The sequence below is a fragment of the Lynx rufus genome, unplaced genomic scaffold (genome assembly GCF_022079265.1).
Source record: "Lynx rufus isolate CCGP_SWC_20201006 ecotype Redwood Valley unplaced genomic scaffold, mLynRuf1.p SCAF_4, whole genome shotgun sequence".
NCBI lineage: Eukaryota > Metazoa > Chordata > Mammalia > Carnivora > Felidae > Lynx > Lynx rufus.
The window spans coordinates 79,945,363-79,970,161 of NW_025814856.1; the positions used below are offsets into that span (position 1 = coordinate 79,945,363).

The window sequence follows — 24,799 nt, forward strand, 5'->3', positions numbered from 1 at the left end:
TTAGTGACTGCTGTGGACTGATTTGTGTCCCCCCAAGTTCCGATATTGAAGCCCTAACCCCCAAAGTGATGGTGTTTGGAGATGGGACCTTTGGCAAGTAGTTAGATTTAGATAAGGTCGTAAGGGTGAAGCCCTTAGGATCGGATTAGTGCCCTTATAAGAAGAGACATTGGGGTACCTGGGTGGCTCAGGTGGGTGAGTGTCTTACTGGTGTTGACAACATGGAACCTGCTCGGGATTGTCTCCCTCTCTGTCTGCCCCTTTAGATTGTGGTCATCTAAACCCAGTCTTGTATTCACATTTCCACAATTACTTCTTACAGTTGATTTTTTAGAATTGGGATCCAAAAATAACTCCATGTGTTCTGTTTGTTATGCTTTTTATTTTTATTTTTTTTAATTTTTTTTTCAACGTTTATTTATTTTTGGGACAGAGAGAGACAGAGCATGAACGGGGGAGGGGCAGAGAGAGAGAGGGAGACCCAGAATCGGAAACAGGCTCCAGGCTCTGAGCCATCAGCCCAGAGCCCGATGCAGGGCTCGAACTCATGGACCGCGAGATCATGACCTGGCTGAAGTCGGACGCTTAACCGACTGCGCCACCCAGGCGCCCCTTGTTATGCTTTTTAAATATGGTTAAGTAAAAGAGTGGTTTTAAAAAACAGTGCAGTGGGACCACTGATTTTTCATCCAGTGGTTGTACTTAAAAAAAAAAAAAAAAAAAAAAAGAGGGTGAAGGACTGCTGTAGAGGAAAAGATATTTAAAATGCAAAATGAACAAATGTAACATGTGGGCTTTTTTTTTTGGAAGGGGGTCCTGATTCTGACATATTAACTGTAAAAAAGATGACAGTGTCTTAAGTTCTATAACTCCAATATTCTGGAAAACTGACACATATAAACATTTGCGTTGTAAATAAAATAAGAATAACATTCTGAAAGTATTTTAATTAAATAAGGATTTTATATTTTTCACAAATTATAATAGTATTTTAACTTTTAAACATTCCCAACACACTAATGAAAATTTTGGTAGAATATTTTTAAAAGTCAAGGTATTATTAACTCATGGTGTAGCTTTAAAAACTTCTCCCCTCCAAAAAAACCAACTTCTCCAAAGCTAAATTTATCAGATCAGCTTAGTAAAATTTTATAAAGATCATTACTATGATATTTTTGACATAGTGTTTTATACTATAGTGAATTTTTAATGTGCAATGATATTATTCAAGTATGAATTTAACCAGTAGGTGGCAACAAATCAATATCTGAATTTATTTTTAAGAAAATTTCAGAAAAAACAGTATAAGTCATAAATAAGGCACATTTGATATTTTTCTACAAATAAATATTTTATACTTATGTCCTTTATACATGCTTTTTAAGTTGGAAAAAATGTACAGATTTTATTTTTGTATGATACGCATAGTTGTTTTTAAAGCTGTGATTGGTTTTTAATAGTTGGATGATTAATTTATAGTTGTACTAAACAACTGATAATGAAGGTATTTGATTTATTACTTGGTGGATACAGATAATCATGATTTGAGTTATATTTTTGTTTTTGCTTTGCTTAATTCAAAACTTAATCTGGTTAATAAGTAGTATTGTTTAATTTGCTAAAAATAAGCTTCTATTAAAATTAAAAACCCACAAAAACCCCGGAAATTTTATAACGCTGTGTGATAGAACACTTGGGAAAAATCAGTGGGGAGTGTATTCATATGTTGTAATGTTGTAAATAAATGCATTAGATCTATCGTTACTTACATCAGCTAGAAAAATACACCTATTTTTCGATTTAAAAAGCATGTATAAAGGACATAAGTACAAAATACTTATTTGTAGAAAAACTTGCATCAAGTTTGACAAATGATAGAAAAGTATAATGCCATTTATAAAAGATTTCCAGTACCGTGTATTGTTGATGGATGTGTGTCTGTATTCTCTTCTCTGTGCGCTGTCCCTTGGATTCTCTGTCTCTCATAAAAGTATCCAGAGGTGGACACTTGGGCTTCCATCAGAACGTAACTGCCACTAGGAGCCAGGAGAAGAGGTTAGGACTCAGGGTTTATTTTAAAGGGTTAGCTTAGCTTAAAAAAAAAAAAAAGCTATTTTAAAATAATGTTAGCAGTTGTTAATTCTAAAGAGTGGGAATAGGAGTGTCATTGTAATACTTTAATTCTTTAATCTGTTGATTTAAAAAAGATACAACTGAACATAGTCTTGAGCAGAGCAGTCCATGGTTACAAAATGTTATTTGTCTCTTCAAATACAAACATTTAAAAAGTGTATAAACATTTTATGTTTTGTCCATATATACAAACTAAATGTCATTATTTACTACTTGATGTATTTTGGGTACTTTTTAATCTACACTCATGTACATTTCTAATTTAAATTAACCCATTACAATTTACGTACTTTCACATATTTAGGCTTTTTGGTGGTTTCTTTTTTATTTTGGAAGGATCATTTCTTGTGACTATATTTTGTGCACTTGGGGGAGGAAGAGTAATATTTTTGGGAAATAGAAGCTTATGTGAAATCCAAAGATATGAGCAGTGTTATAGTTTCTGTCATTTATTTTTAGATTTTCTGTATTTTTCTTAATTTTTTGAGCCATACTTTATTGACAATGTCAGTCTAGAACAAGCCAGGCATTTTCCCCCGTGAAGTGAGATAGTTTTCATTCTGCCGTAACATGTACCCACACATCTTCTTCACCTTGAAAATGTAGCATTTCAAGCTTTAGTCAGGGTAGATTATCCCTTTTTCACTTTCACACTTTTTACCGTGCTGCCAGAAGTCTTCTCAGCATTTGCTTTGAATTCTGTCTTAGCACATCTCTCACTGCTTTTGCACAGATCTGGGAGTATGGGATGTAGCTGGGTCCAGCCTCTCGCCACCAACATGTCATGAGAGTAGGTGTGTCAGTGTTGGCTCCTGGATTGTCTTTAGGTTAAATAACACTCTAGCATACAGTTCTGTCTCTTTCCTCATCCTCTTCAACTTTTGTCATTGTATTTCATTCAGCTTTGTTAGGTGGATAAATGCAGGTGGCTGTCAGGAATGTACACACTTCCCTTGCAGTGATGTGTTGTGTAGGAACTCGTGTTTTTCTTGGTACTTTAGAATGTCATCTTTATCACTTGCCCTTGTCCACTGGTATTGTTCATGATCTCTTGGGCCCTTTCCTGCCTCTGGCCTTTTTGAGCTGCTGTTTTCCCTCTTCGCTTTGCTGGTTTCTTGTTCTTTCTTCTGGTATCAGCTTTGATGTTGTTTCTTAGAGAATTCTTTCGTGACCATCCTGTGTACAGTGCCTCCTCAGTAGGTCTTTACTTGGAGTAGTCTGTCTTTTCCTCTGTGGTGCTTACCAGAACATCCCATTGCTTTTTGTGCTGTTTGCTCAGTTCCTACTAGACTTAAGCTCTGTGAGGTCAGGGGCCATGTGTATTTTACTCAAACTCTGAAAATTCAGGGCTTACATCCACACTTGGAATGTTCTATGAACTTGTAGTAAGTCAAATGAATTGCTGAACGAATGAACTTTAAGGATTTACGGTTTACGTGTCAGAACTCATTTAACTTTTCTCTGTTCATCTCTCGTCTCTCTGTTCATTCTTTAGTGATGAATTTTCTCTTCTCCCAAGGTAGGATATGCTTTTAGGATCATTATTTGTTTTTATGGGTTATTCTTTATATTTAACTCTTTGACACATCTGAAATTTATTGTAGAATATAGTAGTGTGTGGTGTATTCAAAGTAATTCCTTTTGTTTTGAACTGCATTCTCATATATTGGGTCATTTGTTATTATTTATAGTTAAAAATTTTAAAATGTCTGTAGAAATACTGTTTTATGTTTTAGTCCATTGATTAATGCCTTCTCTTAGTTTTAAACTATTATGTTTTGAAAACCTGGTCCCCATGAAAATATAATTATAATTTAAATTATTTATGGTACCCATGAATATATAATTATCACTTAAATTATTTAATTTTTGTCAAACCCATGTGAATTTTACTATCAAAGGACCAGGTTATAGAAAATATTTTGTGTGGTTTCTACTTGGTATTTCACTTAATCTCTAAATTTATATTATTGTCATATTTATACTTGGATAGGTTTCGTAATTTTTAAACTAAATGATTTATATTTTATCCTACCATCCACACTACCCCATCCCATCAGTCCTACAACTTATTCTTTGCTAAGTCATTTGGGAGTAGACATTGAGAGCTGCTGACATACTAACTTCACCCCTGAATAATTAAGCATGTCTCTTAAGAAAAGGGATGTTTTCCTACAATACAACCACAGTGTTATTATCACTCGTAGGGAATTTAACATTGATAGAATGTTGTGTGTGTGTGTGCGTAAATTTAACATTGGTAGAATATTGTGTGACTATATGTTAAATTATATATATGTATACAAACACACACACACACACTATACATATATAATTTAAATCCAGGAGCACACATTACATTTAGATTTCATGTCTCTTAGTTCTCCTTCTGAAACTCTATTGGAGAACGATCATTTTTTTTTTCTTTCATTTCCATTCTGCTGTGGACCAATAATTTTTTAAAATACAATGATAATAAATTACTAGAAAAGTAAAATGGAAGAAATGAAGACATAAAATTAAGGCTCATTTAAAAATTAGATTCTATGATCAAGTTGCTATAAAAATTTCTGAACTCTAACTTGTGTACTTCTCTTATCATGGATCAATAGCAAACATTTTGAGGGCTTTTAGTGATCTGAGAATTAAGTAACACTGATCTGGAATGGTTCCCCCAGGCTAATTTATTTTTTTAATGGCCATGAGAGTTTTAAAGAGCCCAGACCAGTTGTTTTATAGATGAGTCTCTTAATTTGGATTTGTCTGATTTGTCATGATTAAGAATCAGATTAAATACTTTTGACAGGAATACATCATAGGTCATGGTGTCCCCTTCTCAGTGCGTCCTTATTATCACATGAGACACATCATTATTGCTAATGTTAAGTATCATTTGGTTAAAATGTGTCTTCCAGGTTTTTTGATTGTGGAGATTTCTTTTCCCTTTTTAAATAAGATATTTTCAGACTGTGTGAGTATCTGTTCTTATAATTATGCAGTGGTTTTAACATCCCTTGGTGTTTCTTGCCTGAATCAGTGTTTTGCAACAGTGAATGGGCTAAAATAAAACGCCCATTATCAAGGGTCTTTCGCCTGAACTCTATAAAAATAGAGCTATCGTGCAATAGACCTGTAGTCAGAGCGTGCATTATGCTTTCAGTAAAACATAAATATATAGGTAGGGTTGAAAATTACAGTATTTCCGCACCTCTATATTCCGCACCTCATTGTTGTTGCAAATGAGAATTGTCTAATTCTCTTAGTATCTTTTTCGTTGATTAGTTGTCATTCCTTTGAAGAGAAGACATTTTCCTACTCCAACAGAGTTCTTAAACCACATTGTAGAGATGAGCCCTCTTTTCCCTTTTTCTGATAGATGCTTGTCTGACCTAGGGAAAATTGAAGTAAGTGTCTTTATATTAGACACCTCCCATTTCCTTTTCTGTACCTTTTCCATCAGTTTTGCCCTTTGGGTCTGTTTTCTCCTGGTTTCAGTTTTCCCGAAGTTTCCGGGCTTAGAACCTCATGCCGCAGCCCATGAGGGCTTCATTTCCTTAAACTACCTACTTTTTTTTTTTTTTTTCCCCTCCTGTCTCATGATCAAAACTGCTTTGTGTGGTCCATGTTAATGCATGAAAATTTTTGTTACTTAGGTTTCTTTAGCTATTTGTTTCTTTAGCTTTTTAGATCTGTTTGTGTTTTAAAAAAAATCTCTTAAAAAAGAGATTTCTTGTAAGGTGAGTGAATAAATTAGATGACTAATAGGCAGTGTGACATGGTGAAATATGTAAAGGCAATGTGGGAGGAAGATTTTTTTGGAGGTTGTGGTTGAAACTGAGGAGCAAGCAGCCTCTGCTATATATGAGTTTTGCGGACTCACATCTGAGCCTGCAAACTTGGGTTGTCGCTGTTTTTGTTGTTGTTGTTGTTGTTGTTGTTGTTAATACCTTTTACTACTGGGCTGCGTTTTAGTTTAACCTCTCCCCGCTACCTGCCCCCCCCCCCCCCGCCCCGTTCCCTGTCCTGCCCTGCCCTGATCCATTTTGTGCATTGTCGGGGCTTATGAGTAGAATGAAGCAGGGGTTAGAGTCATTCATATGACTCCTTTGTAACCCTGATAAAATGTATTTCTGGTATCTTCTGGCAGAAATTTCTTGTAAATTTGAAGGTGTTTTAGATCAGCTCATCTGAATATAGTATCTTCTGCCCTTTCATTCATTCAGCAGGTATTGGGTGCCTACTGTGGACAGTATTGCTGGGCAGTGGGATCTAATAATGAACAAGCTGATGTGGGTCTCCCATGTTGTAACCTAGTTGGGGAGGCAGCTGTATACAGACAGGACACATGTCACATGGATGTGAAGTGATGGGAGAAAAATCCGGTGCCACAGAAAAACCTTAGCCAATCTTGGCAGGGAGGAGGTCAGGGGATGTTTTTTGGGGGTCACTATGTTGGGGAGGGGTGCAAAACCAGGCGACTGTGGGAGTGGTTGACAAAGGATCTGGAAAGGATTGCTTTTCAGGCCACATGATATCTGTCGTAGCTCCCTAACTTGCCACCATAGTGCAGAAGCAGCCGTGGGAAATCAATAAACACATGGATGTGAGGGTGTCTCAGTCAGACTTTACTTATGGACACTGAACTCAGAATTACCTTAAAATTTTCAGCTGTCATGACATATTATTTTGATTATTTTCCCCCCAACCATTTAAAAATGTAAAAACCGTTTTTTACCTTACACGTTGTTACAGAAACAGGTGGTGAGCTATAGTTTGCCGACTCCTGGAATATGGTGCTAAAATAAAACGCCCATTATCAAGGGTCTTTCGCCTGAACTCTATAAAAATAGAGCTATCGTGCAATAGACCTGTAGTCAGAGCGTGCATTATGCTTTCAGTAAAACATAAATATATAGGTAGGGTTGAAAATTACAGTATTTCCGCACCTCTAGCTGTTCTTTTGAAACATTCCAGTAATTCTGGAAGTTAAAGGGAAGGCTGTTGGGAATTAAGAGAGTGATTGACTAGTGGTGCACATGCAGAGGGACTTGCATGGTGTCATTAATAGTACTTAGAATCTAGGCCCAAGTTCCAGTCATGAATTTGTCAGTTACTGCCTATGCACATCATGGCACTTTTCTGAGCTTTGTCTATCTGTGAAGAAGAGAAAGTGAACTCAGTACAGATACTGCTTGGAATTATTGCAGGTAATAGTATACTTTAAAGCACCATGTAAGTGTCAGTACTAATATTTTAAGTTACACAGCCATTTCTAGCATCTTTACATATATCCTATAGATGTAAAATGGCATCATGTTTGCTTAGTTTCTGTCACCAAGATGGATTCTTGGGGAATTCAGCCATCATGCAGACATTCATGTGTCTACTGTATATTAGGGACATTCCAAATATGGGGATACAACAGTAAAGAAATTGTTCTGTTCTTGTGGGATATAAATAAGCATGTATTATACTGTGAGGTGGTCATAAGTACTATAAAGAAAATAAAGGTAAGGGGGTAGATGGAGGTCTGGGAATGGTGGATGGGGAACAAACTGGGGAAAGCCTCTTAGGAAATCAGGTTTGAACTTACTAAGGTTTTGGAGAGGCGGGAGAGCTTTCAGAGAGACAGAGGACACAATATAAAGGCCCTGAGGTAAGAAAGATTTAAAAAAAAATTTTTTTTAACATTTATTCATTTTTGAGAGAGAGCATGAGGGGAGGGGCAGAGAGAGAGAGAGAGAGACAGAATCTGAAGCAGGCTCCAGGCTCTGAGCTGTCAGCACAGAGCCTGATGTGGGGCTTGAACCCAGGAATGACCTGAGCTGAAGTCACATGCTTAACTGACTGAGCCACTCAGATGCCCAAAAAAGAGTTTTTAGTATGTTTGAATAAAGGCCAGCAAATATAGAGTGCTTTTTTTATTGCATAGATGTAGAGAGGTAGGGGAAAGATTTATAGGACCTGTTGGACCATGGGAAAGAGTTTGGATTTTATTCTGGGAAAGATGAAAAAGCGATTGGAGGGTTTTGAGCCAAAGAGTGAGAAGTGATCACTCTCCCTTTCTTTTTTCTGAACAGTTCTGTCCTGAAACCATTAGGTGGGACAGAGCAAGGTAGGCACATACCATTTGAGGAGGGGTGTGTGGAGCTGTTGTGGCACAAAGCAGCATGTTGGCCCTCGTGGGATGGGGATGGTGGCCTGGGACAGAGGATCCATGTTGGGAGGGCATGGCGGATGTCACCAGAGTCAGAGCCTAAGCAGGGTGAAGACAGGGTCTTTCTGATGGGGTCACCTAGTGTGGGATGCTAGGGCTTGATCAGGGTGGGGAGAGTGTCCAGAGGGGAGAGTAGACCGCACGGAGAGTTAGGGCCCATGCTGTCCCCACCATGTGTAAGGGGTGGCCTGGAGCAGGCTTTGAGGATTAAAGCATAGTAATGTAGCAGTCTTCATTTCCTGATCTTGATAGTTTTGTTGTAGTTTGTAGACCATCCTTGTTTTTAGCTTTTGAGGATGTTGGAGCCTCAGGTTGGCAGCTGACCCTCAGGTGGTTTGGGGAAGAAAGTCTTTGTATTGTGCTTTTCTACAAGTTTGTTGTTTCAAAACTGAAAAAGAAAAACCAACAGTGTCACTGTGGCCACTGTATGATAATGGATTGTAGAGTGGCAGGATCTCAGGCAGGAGGCTGCAGCGGCCGCTAGTCTGGGTGGGTTGTGCTCGTGGTGTGAGTAGGTGGTCTTAGTGGAGGAGGTGAGAATGGTCAGATTGGGGACTTAATTTGAAGTGAGAGCTGATTGGATTTACTGGTGGGTGTGAGAGAAGACAAGAGTCAAGGATAGCCTCTTGGTTTTTTAAGGCTTCAGGAACTGGGGAAAGATGATGTCATTAAATAATGCCATGAATTCATTTTTTGAAAATTGAGTTTAAAGAAAAAATAGTTGTTTGTCAAAAGACCTGGTTTCCAGTCTTAGCTCACCCACGGAGATGGTGTGTGAACTTGCCTTGACATTTTTGGCTCTTGGTTTATTCATGTGGACAGAATGGTGTAGAATCTACTGTAGTAGGACCAAGCAAGCCACGCCTAAGCTAAACCTGGTCTTCATTTCAGCAAGGCATGTGGTAATCTCTCATGATACTTTGTTGAAGGGCTGGAGAAATGCAGTTTATATAATTGCACACCTTGATAGTTTAACACCTGCTCTCCGAAAGTATTAATGATTTAATCACTAACTTTACTTTCAAAGAGTTCATTAAATGGTGAGATGAAATACTTCGTCTTTGATCCTGTTTTGCTAAATGTTTTTATCAGTGCCTTGGATGGCTTGAATTACATGCTTATCAAATTAGTATATAGGTAGGGAGGTTGAGAGCACCTTTTTGGGGGGTTATAGCTGGGAATCATAAAAGTCTTGGTTGAATGAAACCACCATGATAATTACTGATGAACAGCTTCGGTTAACTTCATCATGTACCTACTTCAGTGTGCATACATGGATTTTGAATAGGAATGACAGGATTATTGGGCATTAAATGATAATAGATGGAAAACCCCAGGCATGCTGGACGTACCCTGTAGATGTCAGTAGCATTCCTTCTTAGTCAAAGGGTGTACAAGCCTTACTTATCCATGCTTCATGTTTGTTAACTTTTTGGTTATGAATCATTTGGTCAGAGTACTTTTAAGGAAAGACAGTTTGAATCCTTCCAAAAATTTGTTTGTACTGTGCATACTTGAGGTGGTATTTCTTACATTGAAAAAAGCTTCTGTAGGTGAAGTTTTCAGCCAGTTTGCTTGGCTCTGCTAAGGGAAAAGTGTGAGTGATATGTCCCCAGATCATTGCTATAGTGTTAAAGATATATATATATACACGCACACACACACATACATACACATACACACATACATACATACATACACATACATACATACATATATATATGATATAATACACAATACAGATATTTTTTCACTTCTTAGAAATTAATGTACTATTCCCACTTTATCCTTAAAATAACTCTAAAGCACCAAACACTGTTCCCCTGTGTTCTTTGTTACTATGTAGTATCTTGTACACTTTGGTGCTAAGTTACATAGTAAGTAATTGAGAAGAAAGACTTTATTGTTCCTAACATTTCTGAACAGTGCCAGTATTATAATCTTATTTGCTTTAAGAATCAGCTCTTGAGAAAGTGCTAGACTGCCTGCAGTGTCTCAAACATGAAATACGGGTAGGTGTTGCAGAGAAATTTCTGTGCTGTTCTGCCTTGTGGTTTGAAGTTTGAAACTTAGGAGGAAGTTGCTGCCTGACATTTTCAAACATTGGTGGTGGTAATGCAGACTTGACTTGACTGTTGGTCACTGTCTGTGTTCACGGAAGGCCTCACCTTCCATTTGTGTTTGGATTTTGTTAAGGAAGTTTTAGTGTATACATTTCTCTAGTGCTTTTTTCCCCCAGCATACAGTTTCAGTCTTTATGTAAATATACGTTCTTAAAGTTTGTTTTCACAGATCATTTTTGACCCAGTGTTTTCTCTCCAGCTGCATCTGGGCCGTGTACCAGGGAGACCTAAGGTATTGAGAGGGGAACAGTGAGCTGGGGAGAGCATTCCTGGCTGAGGTGGAGATGTATAGACTGCAAATGAGATATCTACACAAACTTAAAAAATTGAGGTGAAATTCACACAACATAAAATTAACCATTCTAAAGTGAACAGTTCAGTGGCACTTAGGATATTCACAATGTTGCAGCCACCAGTTCCAAAATGTTTCATCTCCTGAAAAAAGAAACCTGTGCCCTTTAAACACTTAAACCCCACTGCTCCTTCTGCCAGCTCCTAGCCACTACCAGTCTGCACTTTGTCCCTTTGGATTGACCTGTTCTGAGTATTTTATATAGTGGAATCATGCAGTATGTACCTTTTTGTATCTGGCTGCTTTCATTTCATATAATGCGTCTGAGGTTCATCCAGTTGTAGCGTGAATCAGTATTTCATTCCATTTTACGGCCAAATAATATTCCATTACATGTATATGCCACAGTTTATCCATTCATCACTGATGGATGAATGTGTGTATGTGTGTATTTGAGTACCAGTTTTCACTTCTTTTGGTTATATACTTAGGGAGGGGACTGCTAGGTGGTTGTATTATAATTCTATGTTTATCACCACTCTTTCCTCTAGAGGTTCCACTTCTTGATATTCCCGCCAGCAATGTATAAGGGTTTCTCCACATCTTTGCTAACATTTGTTAGTTTCTCCTTTCTTGCTTCCTTCCTCCTTCCTTCTTTCCTACCTTCCTTTCTAAATTATAGCCATCCTTTTTCTTATTTTTCTTATTTTTTTATTGGGGGAGAGAGTGTGTGTGCATGTGCAAGTGGGGGAAGAAGAGGAAAAGAGAGAATCTTAAGTAGGCTTCATGCCCAGCATGGAGCCCAGTGAAGGGTTTGATCTCACAATCATGACCTGAGCCAAAAGCAAGTGTTGGGACACTTAACCAACTGAGTACCACCTAGGTGTCCCGAGCCATCCTTTTTAAATTATAGCCATCCTTTTTGGTTCGAAGTGGTCTCTCATTGTGGTTTTTGCATTCTCTAAATGATTAATGACATTGAGTATCTTTTCATGTACTTGGTGACTTGTAGATCTTTGGAGAAATGTCTATTGACATTTTTGTTGTTGTTATTGAGTTGTGCTTGTTATTTATTTTAGGTACTAGACCTTTATTGGATGTATGATTTGTTAATATTCTCTCTTCTGTAGGTTGTCTTTTGCTTTCTTCTTTTTTAAATTTTATTTAGGCTCTATGCCCCACATGGGACTTGAACTGATGACTCTGAGATTAAGAGTTGTATGATCTACTGACTGAGCCAGTCAAGTGCCCCAGTTTTTTGCTTTCTTGATAATGCCTTTTGATGCTGCAAAAGGGTTTTTAATTTTCATAGTCCAATGGATCTATTTTTTCTTTTGTTGCACATGCTTCTGTTTGTATAATCTAGGATTCTATTGCCAGACTCAAGGTCCTGAATCTTTATTCCTATGTTTTCTTCTAAGAGTTTTATGGTTTTAGCTCTTATATTTAGGCTGTTGATCCATTTGGAGTTAACTTTTGTATGTAGTGGGAAGTAGGAGTCCAACTTAAGTTCTTTGGATTGTCGATCTCCATTTGTGCCAGCACCATTTACCAATGAGACCATTCTTTCTCCACTGAATGGGTCTTGCTGTACAAACTTTTACTTCTGTTTATAAGTATATGGGTCTATCTAGAATTTATTTCTGAGGAAGAGCTTTGTTTTTTTTTTTTATTAGTTTGTTATTTATTTTTTTTAATTTACATTCAAGTTTAGTTATCATATAGTGCAACAGTGATTTCAGGAGTAGATTCCTTAATGCCCCTTACCCATTTAGCCCATCCTCTCTCCTACTACCCCTCCATTAACGCTGTTTATTCTCCATATTTAAGGGTCTCATGTTTTGTCCTCCTCCCTGTTTTTATATTATTTTTGCTTCCCTTCCCTTATGTTCATCTGTTTTGTATCTTAAAGTCCTCATATGAGTGAAGTCATATGATATTTGTCTTTCTCTAATTTTGCTTAGCATAATATCCTCTAATTCCATCCATGTAGTTGCAAATGGCAAGATTGCATTGTTTTTGATTGCTGAGTACTACTCCATTGTATGTATGTATGTGTATATATATATGTGTATATATATATATGTGTGTGTATATATATATATATACATGTGTATATATATATGTGTGTATATATGTGTATGTATGTATGTGTATATATATGTGTGTGTATATATATATATATATATACATGTGTATATATATATGTGTATATATATATATACATACATGTCATCCATCGATGGACATTTGGGCTCTTTCCATACTTTGGTTATTGTTGATAGAGCTGCTATAAACATTGGGGCACATGTGCCCCTTCGAAACAGCACATCTGTATCCTTTGGATAAATACCTAGTAGTGCAATTCCTGGGCGAAGGGTAGTTGTATTTTTAAATTTTTGAGGAATCTCCATACTGTTTTCTAGAATGGCTGCACCAGTTTGCATTCCTACCAATGGTGCAAAAGAGATCGTCTTTCTCTGCATCCTCGCCCACACCTGTTATTGCCTGAGTTGTTAATGTTAGCCATTCTGACACGTGTGAGGTGATATCCCATTGTGGTTTTGATTTATATTTCCCTGATGATGAGTGGTGATGAGCATTTTTTCATGTGTTGGCCATCTGGATGTCTTCCTTGGGGAAGTGTCTATTCATGTCTTTCGCCCATTTTTTCACTGGATTATTTGTTTTTTAGGTGTTGAGTTTGATAAGTTCTTTATAGATTTTGGATACTAACCCTTTACCTGATATGTCATTTGCAAATATCTTCTTCCATTCTGTCAGTTGCCTTTTAGTTTTGCTGATTGTTTCCTTCACTGTGCAGAAGCTTTTATTTTGACGAGGTCCCAGTAGTTCATTTTTGCCTTTGTTTCCCTTGCCTCCGGAGATGTGTTGAGTAAGAAGTTGCTGCAGCCAAGATCAAAGAAGTTTTTGCCTGCTTTCTCCTTGAGGATTTTGATGGCTTCCTGTCTTACATTGAGGTCTTTCATCCATTTTGCATTTATGTTGTGTCTGGTGTAAGAAAGTGGTCCAGGTTCATTCTTCTGCAGTCGCCGTCCAGTTTTCCCAGCACCACTTGCTGAAGAGACTGTCTTTATTCCATTGGATATTCTTTCCTGCTTTGTCAAAGATTAGTTGGCCATACATTTGTGGGTCCATTTCTGGGTTCTCTGTTCTATTGATCTGAGTGTCTGTTTTTGTGCTGTGAGGAGGAGCTTTGTATGGGAGGGTCTTTGGGGGCCACAGTCTGGCTGTGGTGGTAAATAGGGATTTGTCACTTGAATGCGAAATTAGCTTTATAAGTATAACTTTATTTTATTATTTAAAAGGAATTTTAATTAATTTTGAGAGAGAGTGCCAGAGGGGAAGGGGCAGAGAGAGGGAGAGGGGCACAGAGGATCTGAAGCAGCCTTCGTGCTTACAACAGTGAGCCTGATGTGGGGCTTGAACTCACAAACAGTGATATCATGACCTGATGACCAAATGATTAAATTAGGGCTGATTTTATTTTGGCTTTTGAGTCCCCTTATAGGATCTATTTAGTTTGCCTATTGTAGTTCAGTATTGTGAAGTGGGCTTACTGGTTTCCTTTTCTGAAAACTTATAGTTTGTTTTGCAATTTATTCTCAAGGTAATTATTAATGTATTTTTTATTTTTTCAATTAAATTTTTTTAAAGTAATCTCTGTGCCCATCATGGGGCTCAAATTCATGACCTCAAGATCAGGAGTTGCATACTATACTGACTGAGCCAGCTAGGTGTCCCCATTTTAAAATGAGAATCTCAAAAATAATAATAATAAAAAAATAAAATGAGAATCTCTAGGGGCACGAGGGTGGCTCATTTGGGCATCTGACTCTCCATTTGGGCTCAGGTCATGATCTTGAGGTTTGTGAGATTGAGCCCCACATGGGCTCTGTGCTGGCAGCAAGGAGCCTAGTTGGGATTCTCTCTTTCCCTGTCTTTCTGTCCATCCCCACTCGTGTTCGTTCTCTCTCTCTCTCTCTCTCTCTCTCTGAAAATGAATAAACATTAAAAAGAAAATGATGGGGTGCCTGGGTGGCTCAGTTGGTTAAGCATTCGGCTCTGGCTCAGGTCATGATCTCATGGTTCGTGGGTTCCAAGCCCTGCATCAGGCTCTGTGCTGACAGAGCCTCTCTGCCCCTTCTCTCTGCCTCTCCCCTGCTGGTGCTCTGTCTCAAAAACAAACATTAAAAAAAAGACGAAAAAAATAATTCTCTAAAGAAATTATACTGATAAACTTTAAGTTTGTTTAATGTAAACATTTTGCATATGCAGCTCCTCTTTTCCCCTCTTCCACATGATTAAATTGGTAGCAGTTTTGCAGTAGACACATTAAGGGACTGAAGATGAGAGGTGCTGAGCCAGCGAGGAACGTTAGCTTCCATTTCATCCCTCTGTCTTTTGAGGGAGTGGATGTGGCAGTGTGTAGGGACTATGTGTTCATACGTGTGGGTGTTTTAGATTTAAAAAAAAAATTATTTTAGAGAGGGGGAGAGAGTGCAAGTTGGGGAGGGGCAGAGGGAAAGGGAGAGAGAATCCCAAGCAGGCTTCCCACTGTCAGTGCAGCCTGAGAGGGGGCTCGATCTCAAAGACCATGAGTGAGATCAAGACCTGAGCTGAAATGGAGAGTCGAATGCTCAACCAACTGAGCCACCCAGGTGTCCCTTGTGTGTGTTTTAAAGCATAGATGTTGCTTTGCTTCTTTGAATCTTGTCTTAAATATATAGCAAAAACCAACATAAGGACAACACTGTAACTAAAAAATGGTAACTATTTAAAGATTTGATGACCTGGATTACTAGGAAAAAACCAGTTGAGTATTTGCAAAAAATTTAAAAAGCTGATTATGTAATTTTTTCCTCTTCCCGGGTTAAATTTAATGGTGGATGTTGACAATAAAAACTGAAGTTTGTTAAAGTTAATCATTAATGTGTTTCTTGAAAAAGTGTTTAAGAATGTGGAAGAGGGGCACCTGGGTGGCTCAGTCCGTTCAGCATCCGACTTCGGCTTGGGTCATGATCTCACAGTTCACGAGTTTGAGCCCCCGTGTCAGGCTCTGTGCTGACAGTTTGGAGCCTGGAGTCTGCTTCGGATGTTGACAGTAAAAACTAAAGCTTGTTAAAGTTATTCATTAATGTGTTTCTTTAATAAGCATTTAAGAATGTGGAAGAGGTGCCTCTGGGTGGCTCAGTTGGTTAAGTGTCTGACTTCGGCTCAGGTCATGATCTCATGGTTTGCAAGTTTGAGCCCCTGCATCAGGCTCTGTGGTGACAGCTTAGAGCCTGGACCCTGCTTCGGATTCTGTGTCTCCCCCTTCTCTCTGCCTCTCCCCTGCTTGTTCTCTGTCTCTCTCAAAAAAAAAAAAAAAAAAAAAAAAAGTTAAATTTCAAGAATGTAGAAGAGAGAAGAAGATAATTTTAAGCCTTAATAATACTACAAATGAATGTTTAAAAAAGTTCATGAAACCATAAATACCTGGAGGCTGTTGTACTTAAACCCCTATATTCTATATTCTGAGTGATAATGTTCAATAGTAGATAATCCTATTTTGATTGTAACTCTTAGCTATGTTGAAAAAGACATTTGCAGTGTGAACAATTTTGAGTCTTCAATTAATATGTATAGAATTTTAAAATAGTATTGAGTTACATTTTCACAGAACTTAGAGATTTCTAAAGAGTAAAAGAGTGCTTTGTGAACATAACGTTTTCTTAACTGTGACTTCCAGTCAGTTTTGAAATATTGAGTAAATGAAGTTGTTTTTAAATATATGATAGATTTCATCTTTACTCCCTTGGATTTGTGTTTATTTTAGTTTTAAGATGTGACTCCTTGGGGGTGCCTGGGTGGCTCTGTTGAGTGTCTTGATTTTGGCTCAGGTCATGATACCAGGGTTGTGGGATCAAGCACTGCATTGGGCTCGGGGCTCAATGTGGAGCCTGCTTAAGATTCTGTCTCTCTCCCTCTGCCCCCCTCCCTAGCTCATGCATGCGTGCACTCTCTGTATTAAGAAAAAAAAAAAAAAAGGAAAAAAAGATGTGACTGGTTTATTTGAAAATATTGCCTAGGTTTTGTTTTAAAACATGAATTTTACTCATGCATGTAAATTCCTGTTTTATAAGTTGGCTTGTGATCATTTGATTTGTGACTGTCTTGGGGGTACAGTAATGGAACGCTGGGTGTGTGAAATACCGACTCCTCACTGCCCTCCAGTGCCAGGGTTCTGTACTGGTGTTTAGTGGCTCAGACGGCAGGACCCTGTGCTTGGACCCAGAAGTTGCATGCATTCTGTAGTGCTTGAATTCTGTTTTCTAGAGAGTTAGAGCTTTTACTCACATTCTCAAAGGAGGTGGGAGAAGCATGTCTTAAAAAAAAAGTTAAAAAAGAAGTTAAAAGGTTAATTAAGGTAGCATATTGGTAGCTGAAGGATAAACTAAAAATAAGATTAGTAAAGTTCTTTGATATTAAGGATGTGACAGAAAGAACATAAAAGGCTCAGGTGCTGAGTGACATTTCTGATTATTCAAATAGCATGAATGAAGGAACTTGATACTTGTGTAGACAGTGATTCTTAAATGTTTTACTCTCAGGACTCTTTTAGACTCTTAAAAATTATTGAGGAGACTAAAGAGCTTTTTAAAATGTGGTTTATATTGATTAATACTGTTAGAAATTAAAATTGAGAAATTTTGAAAGTTAAAAGAACAGTAGTAAACCATTGAGTATTAACATAAAATAGCATATTTTTAAATGAAAAAAATTTAAATGAAAAAATTTAAAAAAATAAAACATTTGAGGAATTACATTGTTCTACATTTTTGTCAATCTCATTAATGTCTGGCTTAATAAAATCTAGACTCTGTTGTTTTTCAGAGTTTATTTATTTTGATAGAGTGCAGATGTGTGCACATGTGCAAGCAGGGAAGGGGTAAAGAGAGAGGGAGAGAGAAAATTACAAGCAGGCTCTGCACTGTCAGCACAGAGCCCGATGCGGGACTACATCCCATGAATTGTGAGATCATGACCTGAGCCGAAATCAAGTCAGACGCTCAACTGACTGGGCCACCCAGGCTCCCTGAAGCTAGATTCTTTCATATATATATATATATATATTCTTTCATATATATATATATGCTTCTGCCTTCAGTCTGTCACAGAATGAATGTTATTTTGACTGAAATATATGAAAAAAAATCCTTAAATTCATCCTCTGTCCTTGGCATCAGCTGTTTGTATTAAAGCAGGAACTTCATCAATTTAAAAAAAAATTTTTTTTTAATGTTTATTTACTTTTGAGACAGAGAGAGACAGAGGATGAACGGGGGAGGGTCAGAGAGAGAGAGGGAGACACAGAATCTGAAACAGTTTCCAGACTCCGAGCTGTCAGCACAGAGCCTGACGCAGGGCTCGAAGTCACGAGCCGTGAGATCATGACCTGAGCCGAAGTCGGACGCCCAACCGACTGAGCCACCCAGGCGCCCCAATTTCATCAATTTTTAAGACTGTGTCTGCCAGGTTCCCCAGTTTGAATAACCATGGCTCCTCTGTTAGCCAGGTGAGAAAGGTGTCCCCTGGGAAAAGAGACCACTTTTCCTTGCAACCAGCATACTCCCACAGGTGTTTTCCCTGAGACAAATGTATGCAGCAGAATTGCTTCCTGCTTCATTGGACTGAACGTGTGCTCAGGGTTGAGATGTAATAATATGTTTTACTCCTTGGTGAAAAACACTCTTAAATGAGATGGACATGATTTTAAGTGCAAGTTAAGTCAAGAGTGCAGTGATTGCTGACGGGTGCAGTTTGGAGCCGGTGAATGTGAGGTGCTTGCCCTGTTACTGTTGATTCACGTGTCAGTACATGTCAGCACAGGGGAAAGGGCAGATGGCATCTCGTTACCATTATGGAAATAGCTTGGATCGTGTGGACTTCTTGGGATTTGTGAACTACTTTTGAGGGTTGTTGGGGGATTTGCACCTGTACTGTGAATTACTGTGGCAGCTCTTCCTCCCGTCAAGAAAAATACAGAATCAAACCAGGGTCTGATTTTCAGGTATAATGGAGGGGAGGAGGTGTCAATAATATTTCTCATTTTCCTGTTTGTCATTCTTATGTAAGCCTCTGAACTGCCCAGTAGACTAGGTATTGAACTTGCAGATGAGGTAAACACCCTGAGAGGCAGCATACCTTGCTTAACTTAACTAAGGTCACAGAAGTAGTAAACTGGGGCTCGTGGGCTGGAACTAAAATGGGGTGAAATCAAAGATGACACGTCCACACGTGCCTGTAGGTAGATGTAACGGATCCTGGATTTAGGAGAGTCTCATTCGAAGGACTGGTGCCCTATCCTTGAACCGCCTGTGTCGTTGCAGCCATTTTCTCCTTATCTTGTCATTAACCTTTTTCATTTAGAATCCTAGGAATCGTGATTAGAAAGATGCTTATGGAAACCACTGATATTTACTTGATCTTTGATCTCATTTGTAAAATTGGAATAAGGTCAAGGAATAAAATATTGTCAAGCTAGAAGGGAATGTAGTTAATCTGGTGGTCTTTCTTTCTCTGATTTTTAGAATTATTTGTACCGGTTTGCTGTGAAGCACTGACCTAACACGGAGGGAGTGTCATCCAAGTGCATAGAGTACCGTGCTTTAGCTAGTCTTTGAGTATGTCTTCATGGAGTAGCGGGCAGACTACAGAAGTTAATGCTGCTTTCCAGTCCTTTCCAGTCATTTGAGAGGTAGTTTCCACTGCTTAAAGGATTCTTCTCTTCAAGTCAAGAGGCGCGCTTTTAAGATTACCTGAAAGATACCTTTTTCATTAATACACCATTTTGTGTTGTGTAAGAATGCTGGGAGTTTCATGGTATCAACTAAGAAGCAATTTCAGAAAATTTTTAGTAACTGATATCTTTAATATGACTATGCATTAGGAGGAATACTATCATAGACCCTCAGAATTAACAAAAAGTTATTTTGCAGTATATTAGAATCATGCCAAAATATATTTAAGCTGGAATTTTCTTCACCAAGAATATTTCCAGATTTGCCAAAGGGATGAGAATACAGATGTGTATGTAAGATTTAGAATGAATAATAATACTCCAAGGGACTTTACAGATTATCTACTTAAGTGGTTTTAGAACTTTAAAATGGTGGAACTTTTTCTTTATTTCAAATTGCGTCCAGGAGTCCAGTATTTATTTATTTTTTAAAGTTCTTTTTAATGTTTGTTTATTTTTGAGCGAGAGACAGAGCACGAGCAGGGAAGGGACAGAGAGAGAGGCAGAGAGAGAAGCAGGCTCCAGGCTCTGAGCTGTCAGCACAGAGCCCTATGCGGGCCCGAACCCACAGACCATGAGATCATGACCTGAGCCTAAGTCGGATGCCCAACTGACTCAGCCACCCAGGCGCTCCCAGGAGTCCAGTATTTAAAGCATAAAAGGCAAATGGTTGAAAGGAGAGTCGTGGGTCTGGAATCCTTATGCTTCTTGGCAGGTTCTGTTTGCCACTGCTGGGAGCCTTTGGTTAATAGTAATAAACAACATTAACATGTATCAAGTGTTCATTCTGGGCCAGATACTAAAGCACTTTACATGCATGATTTCATGGTTTGAAAGCCACTCATCTAGTTCAGCTTGTGAGTTTATCTCTGAAGAAGCAGGCCCAGAGAGCTTACTAGCTCACCTGAGTTGCCCAGGGTTTTTTGTAGAGTTAGTGTTACTGAAATTCTTCAGTCAGTTTAGCAAATGGTGTGTGTATGTGGTGTGTTATTATTCCAGATACGAAAAGTCGTATGTGTTCATTGCCAAAATTTTTGCCTTCAGAAAAGAGCAAAAGGGAAAGAACACTTAGCTTCACTAATTATGGATTGATCAGATTTTGGTGCCGATCTTTGTAGCCTTCTTAAATATTTATTGGAAAATTGATATATGTACCATACCATTTCATTAGGAGTCTTAAGGTTAATAATACATTCTAAAGCATGTTCCTTTTTCCCTGAAAGTTCTTTATGAGAATGATTTTTTTTTTTTAATTTTTTTTTTAAATGTTTGTTTATTTTGGGCACAGAGAGAGACACAGCATGAATGGGGGAGGGGCAGAGAGAGAGGGAGACACAGAATCGGAAGCAGGCTCCAGGCTCTGAGCCATCAGCCCAGAGCCTGACGCGGGGCTCGAACTCACGGACCGCGAGATCGTGACCTGGCTGAAGTCGGACGCTTAACCGACTGCGCCACCCAGGCGCCCCGAGAATGATTATTTAATGAAATTTTATAAAATTGAACGGTTTATTTAATGTTTCCCATTGTTGGACATTTATGATGTTTGCAGGGTTTTTCTTTTTTCTGTTGTATTTAATGCTGTAAGGAACATTTAATGAGCATAAAATTTCTGGAACATGAGCTTACAGATTTCAAATTAGTAGATCTTAAAAATATATTTTGGGGGCACTTGGGTGGTTCAGTCAGTTAAGTAGGAAACTGTTTATTTTGGCTCAGGTCACTATCTCACATTTGTGGGATTGAGCCCTGCATCTGCTCTGTGCTGACAGTGTGGAGTCTGCTTGGGATTCTCTCTCCCCCTTTCTGTCCCTCCATCCCTCGCTCTCTTTCTTTCTTGCCCCCGCCCAATAAATAAACTTAAAAAAACATATATATGTTTTGATGCATATTTCCTAACTGATCTTTGGAAGGTTTTTGCCAATTTATGCTTTTACAGTCATGTAATTAAACTCTTGTGAGTTCTCAACAGTGCAGCTAAAACAAATGGATAAGTCATTATTTTAGTTTGCAGTTGATTATAAATGAGGTTAAGCTTTCAACCCTTTATATTTATTAGGTGTTTCTAGTGTTTCATTTGTAAATTTCTAGTTTTTTTTTTTGTTTTGTTTTGTTTTTACTTTGCCAGCTTTTCTATTTGGATGTTTTTTCTCTTTTTAAAAAATAAGAGTTTGGGGCGCTTGGGTGGCTCAGTTGGTTAATAAGCATCTGACTTCAACTTAGGTCATGATCTTGAGGTTCCTGAGTTCGAGCCCCACATTGAGCTCTGCCTGCCTGGGCTTCTCTCTTTCTCTGCCCCTCCCCCACTTGCTTGTGCGCACACTCTCTCTCAAACTTCAAAAAAATAAAGGGAAACCTGATTTGCTCTCAATTTAAAAAAAATTTAAAAAGTAAAAAAGAGTTAAATGGAGGCAAAAATTCTCAACAAGATATTAGCAAATAACATCCAACAGTACATTAAAATAATTATTCACCATGATCATGGAATTTATTCCTGGGCTGCAGGGGTGGTTGAGTATTTACAAATCAATTAACATAATATACCACATTAATAAAAGAAAAGAGGGGCGCCTGGGTGGCTCAGTTGGCTGAGACTCAAACTCTTGATATTGACTCAGGTCATGATCCCAGAGTTGTGGGATTGAGCCCTGTGTCTAGCTCTGAGCCATATGTGAAGCCTGCATAAGACTCACTCACTCACTCTCACTCACTCTCTCTCTCTCTCTCTGTCTCTCTCCCTCCCCCTCCCCCTTTCTCCCCTGCTTGTGCTCTTTCTCTCTCTAAAATAATAAAAAATGGGCACCTGGGTTGACTCAGTTGGTTAAGTGTCTGACTTCGGCTCAGGTCATGATCTTATAGTTCATGGGTTTGAGCCCCGTGTCGGGTTCTGTGCTGACAGCTTGGGGCCTGGAGCCTGCTTGGGAGTCTCTCTCTGCCTCACTTTCTCTCACAAAAGAAATAAACTTAAAAAAAAAGTGCAGCATTCATTCTGGATAAAAATCCTCAAGAAAGTAGGGATGGATGGAACATACCTCCACATCATAAAGGCCATATACAAAAGACCCACAGTTAATATTAGCCCCAGTGGGGAAAATTTGAGAGCTTTTCCTCTATGGTCAGGAACAAAACAAGGATGTCTGCTCTCACTATTACTATTTAACGTAGTACTGGAAGTCTGAGCCTCAGCAATCATACAACAAAAAGAAAGAAAATGCATCTATCAGGACGTGCCTGGGTGGCTCAGTTGGTTAAGCATCTGACTCTTGGTTTTAGCTCAGGATGTAAGCTCTTGGTTTGTGGGATCAAGCCCTGAGTTGGGCTCTGTGCAGACAGCACAGAGATTCTCTGTCTTGGAATTCTGTCTCCCTCTCTCTCATAATAAATGAATAGACATTAAAAAAAAAAAAAAGGCATCCATATTGGCAAGGAAGAAGTCAGATCTTCACTATTTGCAGACAACACGATATACCCTATGTAGAAAACCCAAAAGGCTCCACCAAAAAATTGCTAGGATATCTGAATTCAGCAAAATTGCAGTATATAAAATCAGTGTACAGAAATTTGTTGCATTTCTATACATCAATAATAAAGCACCAGAAAAGGAAATCAAGGAATCGATCCCATTTACAGTTGCACCAAAAACCATAAGACACCTGGGAATAAACCTAACTGAAAAGGTAAAAAATCTGTATGCTAAAACCTATAGAAAGCTTATGAAAAAAATTGAGGAAGGCACAAAGAAATGGAAAAACATTCCACACTAATGGCTTTGGAAGAACAAACATTGTTAAAATATCTAATACTCAAAGTGTCTACACATTTAATACAATCCCTATCAAAATACTGCCAGCATTTTTCACAGAGCTAGAACAAACAATCTTATAATTTGTATAAATCACAAAAGACCCTGAGTAGCCAGAGCAATCCTGGAAAAGCAAAGCTGGAGGCATCACAATTCTGGACTTCAAGCTATACCACAAAGCTGTAGTCATCAAAACAGTATGGTAGTGGCACAGAAGCAGCCACATAGATCAACAGAACAGAATAGAAAACCCAGAAATGGACCCACAACTATATGGTCAACTCATTTGTGACAAAACAGGAAAGAATATCCAGTGGGAAAAGGACAGTCTCTTCACAGACGATGTTGGGAAGATTGGACAGCAACATGCAGAAGAATGAAACTGGACCACTTTCACAAAAATAAATTCAAAACGGATGGAAGACTTAAATAAATGTGAGACGGATAAACATCAAAATCCTCGAGGAGAATACAGGCAACAACCTCTTTGACCTTGACAGTAGCAACTTCTTACTAGATATGTTGTCAGAAGCAAGGGAAACAAAAGCAAAAAGGAATTATTGGGATTTCATCAAGATACAAAGCTTCTGCACAACTAAGGGAACAGTCAACAAAACTAAAAGGCAGCCTATGGAATGGGAGAAGATATTTGCAAATGACACATCTGATAAAGGGTTAGTATCATCAAATTCGGTACCCAAAAAACAAATAATCCAGTTAAGGAATGGGCAGAACACATGCATAGACGGTTTTCCAAAGAAGACATTCAGATGGCTAACAGACACATGAAAAGATGCTCAACATCACTCATCATCAGGGAAATACAAATTAAAACCACAGCGAGGTACCACCTCACTCCTGTCAGAATGGCTAAAGTTACCATTGCCAAAACAACAGGTTACCAAGTTACCAAAAACAACAGGTTTTGGTGAGGATGCAGAGAAAGGAGAACCTTCTTGCACTGTTGGTGGGAATGCAAACTGATACAAGCAGTTTGGAAAGCAGAATGGAGATTCCTCAGAAAGTTAAAAATAGAACTGCCCTCCAGTCCAGCAATTGTGCTATTAGGTATTTACCCAGAAGCTACAAAAATACAGATTTAAGGGGGTACGTGCACTCCAATGTTTATAGCAGCATTATCAACAATAGCCAAGCTATGGAAAATGTCCATCGACTGATAAATGGATAAAGAAGATGTGCACATGTGTTTGTGGACACACACACCCCACACACTGGAATATTACTCAGCCATCAAAAAGAATGAAATCTTGCCATTTGCAAGGATGTGAATGAAGCTAGAGTGTATCATGCTAAGTGAGATAAGTCATGCAGAGAAAGACAAATACCATATTCATTCATATGTAGAATTTAAGAAACAAAACAGGAACATATGGGGGGGAAGAGAGAAGGAAACAAAAATCATGAGAGACTC

General features: G+C 38.4%; 1 protein-coding gene and 1 pseudogene across 4 annotated transcripts in view; one reads left to right on the forward strand and one right to left on the reverse strand.

Moving 5' to 3' along the window:
• SRPK2 (SRSF protein kinase 2) overlaps positions 1–24,799 on the forward strand; it is a 251,603-nt gene that overhangs the window by 29,752 nt on the left and 197,052 nt on the right. The window lies entirely within an intron of this gene.
• On the reverse strand, positions 2,765–2,919 carry LOC124525025 (ATP synthase subunit epsilon, mitochondrial-like; annotated as a pseudogene).